This window comes from Apium graveolens, chromosome 4, assembly GCF_009905375.1.
Source record: "Apium graveolens cultivar Ventura chromosome 4, ASM990537v1, whole genome shotgun sequence".
In the NCBI taxonomy this organism is placed as follows: domain Eukaryota; kingdom Viridiplantae; phylum Streptophyta; class Magnoliopsida; order Apiales; family Apiaceae; genus Apium; species Apium graveolens.
The window spans coordinates 11,826,461-11,830,011 of NC_133650.1; the positions used below are offsets into that span (position 1 = coordinate 11,826,461).

The following is a 3,551-nucleotide window of genomic DNA, read 5'->3' on the forward strand; positions in this document are numbered from 1 at the left end:
CTTGTAATATCGAGGAGATTTGGAATTTTAGTTTAGTTTATAAGTCAAAGTAATAGTACTACTATGTGCATCAATGAATCATGATCTTTTGGGGTCTGCGGTGAGCTTATTGTTACCCAAGTATGCTTCATTCGAACAATTAAGCTTATGCTTATTTGGGACTTGAAATCTGGCCAGGACCCGATTTTTGAAAAAACTCGGGATTTGATACATGATCTCACATATGGAATTAGAGCCAGTTCCTCGAAAGCATGATGTGTCAAGTTTCCAGAAGTGTGGACACGAAGGCTGGTGGTATTATCATAATGGACAAAAATCAGGAGGCGGGGACACGAAGCCATCCGAGATTACCCCACAATGGTTAAAAAGGCTACGATCCGACCTATGGGCTCTCTGTTCAGGCCTGACGAGGATGTCATGAGTTTAAGTGGAGGAGTTTATAACACCACAGTCCCACATCGAGGAGATTCGCGACTTTAGTTCAGTTTATAATGAAACTCTGTACTCCAATAAATCATGATCTCTTCGGAACCTATTGTGGGCTTGTTATTTACCCAAGTTGACTGCATTTGGACCAGTATGTTTCAGCTTATTTTGGACTCGGATTTGGGACTTAAGTTAATTTTCAAAAAAGACTCGGGATTTGATCCGGGATGTTACATGAATGAATAAAACTTATACCCGATACCGGAAAAGTTTGAACCAAGGGACAATTAAATCTTTTCGAGTCTTGAATATCATTTTAGAGGGATTTTACTGTATACACGCTGGTCCAATATATTTACCATTTTCCCAAGACTGTGATCATCATGACATATTCATTTGAATATTTTTCTTGGATAAACGTTGGGGTCACTAGTATATTTTAGAATTTTTATGTTTAAATTGACCGAAATATCGCCTAAAACTATTAAAAGTACTTCTTTAAATATATTTTTTGTAATTTTTAACAAATATAATGATTATAAGTTTGAGAAAATTTTATGAAAATCACTTTTATTTGTTCACCTTGAATATCATTTACGTTCTACAAATAAATATGTTTATGACATACTTTATAAAATAATATATATATATATATATATGCAATAATGTTTTCCATCCTAACATTTTTAATATATATGATATCCAATTTTGGTTCTTATTTAGCAAAATGAGTAGTGCTAGATGTCCCAACTGGGTACCAATTTTTTTTTTCAAATGATGCGGCATAGGTAACGTGGCAATATGGACTATTTTAGTTAGCATTTTTAATGTGAATACACGAGGGTCCATCTTTTTAATTGCATTATGACCAATTAGGGAGTACCACATGTCCACATGTCATTTGGGAACCATTTGGGGATCTAATTTGAAAACTTTAGCATTTTTCTTAGCAAAATATGCATATATTTTACTTATAAATCATATATTACAGAGTAAGATATATAACAATATTGTGCAAAAATGACACAAGTGATATATAAGATATATAGTACGATGACTATTTTTTTCACAAAATTTGTTTTACATTTATAAGATATATATGATCTCCAAAATATTCAACTAAAATCTTCATGAAACTTAACTTATTATCATTTTCTCAACTGTATATATGCGGTTATTTTATTAAAATTTGATCAATTTAATCATAAAAATTCAAACAAAAAACAACTTTGCAATTGACGAAGTATTTGATTTTAACTTGTTCACAACATTCAAATATTTTTTATGAGATAAATTCATATTTGATTCCAATGGATTGAACAAAATGGTGATAGTAAACTAAATAAAGTATCAGAGTTCATATTTTGAACATTATCATTTTTCAAAAATGAAAAGATTATTAGTGATATGCCAAATACACAACTTTTAGTTGGCAATTTCATGTATGAGCGAAAATAAAATCTTGAATGTAGACTTGATAAATAATTATTTTTATCTCTACTAAATTTCACATGAGTGATAAATACAATAACGACAATACATTTTTATATACAGGGATATTTTATAATTTGCAGATTTTTATTTTCTTTCCAGCTGAAAATCTAAATAACTTAATTTAGGATAATTTTACAAACAATTCTCATAAATTTATGTTTTGCATCTAACACGAATTTTTATGTTAGTATTAAATTTGAACACTAGATATAAATTAGAGTATTTAATCATTTTTGAAAAACTTTACCAACCAAGTATGTACCTTTATTATATTCGTCAATATGCTTATAGTATCTACATAAATTAGAATATCTTGAGATTTTGATAGCATAAATTGAAATTTTATTTAATTAATATAATCTTGGCATGTTCTAAAAATGCAGAAAATCTTGATAATTTTAGGAAAAGATTACATGCAATCTTAAATTGTGAAATCTTTAGATAATTTATACATATTTACTTTATCATCAAAATCTATCATTCATAACCTATAAAAAGGGACAGCGGGGATATACATTATAACAAAAAATACATTATCAATACATTGGCGTTATATGAGTTCTGAGAATGGCTACTTTTCCAGTATTGAGATCTCTCTTTATTCTATTTCTCATTGCCTCTGTTATTCAAGTTTCAATAGTATGTAAATACCCATTAATATTCTCAATTTTCAATTTTTTTTGTTCTTACATAACCTAATTGTATATTTATTTCTGTTGTGTATTATAACAGGCTGGACCATACTCTTGTACACCACAAGGTACATTCTCTTGAAAATTCTTTCTACGTCAACAAATATATAAATTATTGTGAGTTTTCAATCATTTTATGTGCAGAATGTCCGAGTAAATGTGCGTATCGATGCTCTGCGACTCATCACACTGGGAACTGCATTGACACGTGCAATGATTGTTGTTTGAAATGTTTAGAAGTTCCACCAGGCACCTCGGGAAACAAAGATTTGACTCCATGCTATAACAGTCTTAAAACCAAATTCGGTCAACCCAAATGCCCTTGATATGTTATAATCTTTCTTAGCAAATTACTTGTACAATTATAATTTTGTTCTCAAATCTCTTTGATCGAACTATGCACAATTTGTTACATGATTTATCATATTTTTTTAATATTTAATTCTAAAATTAACCTATTAAAATTCTGATTCGATTAATTAATTTATGGATACTACTTTAGCTTATTCATGTTTGAATAATTATAGGAGATTGGTGGCATTATTTTCATTTATAAATAATTTCATTGATTTCAATAAAGAATATAATCCGAATGGACAAAATTTCCTTCTTTTATAAAATATATTATCTAACCGACAAGTAAACAAGTACTCCCATAAATTTAGATAATATCGCATTTAATGTTAATGTCCGAAAAGATAATCTACAAAAAAAGGTCTCGTTAAAACCCTATAAGAAAACAATTTAGGGAACAAAGAGTGCCTTCTAAAAATATAGTTTGTACAAAAAACTAAGAATAAAACTAATATATTTGATTAACGACATCCCTCGTGTCATCAAAATTTGTAGCTAATTTGTCTTATACTCGGATGTCCCTGTATAGACAATTGTGTTTAAAAGTTTGATAAATGAATACCCATAAAATTTCTTTCAAGCATC

At 29.0% G+C, this 3,551-nt stretch overlaps 1 long non-coding RNA gene across 1 annotated transcript; it reads left to right on the top strand.

Annotated features, from left to right (window-relative positions):
- Positions 1-2,458: 2,458 nt before the first annotated feature.
- Positions 2,459-2,998, top strand: LOC141717381 (uncharacterized). Its single transcript, XR_012573620.1, has 3 exons — positions 2,459-2,559; positions 2,653-2,680; positions 2,757-2,998. It is a non-coding gene; the product is annotated as an uncharacterized LOC141717381 (long non-coding RNA).
- Positions 2,999-3,551: the final 553 nt, after the last annotated feature.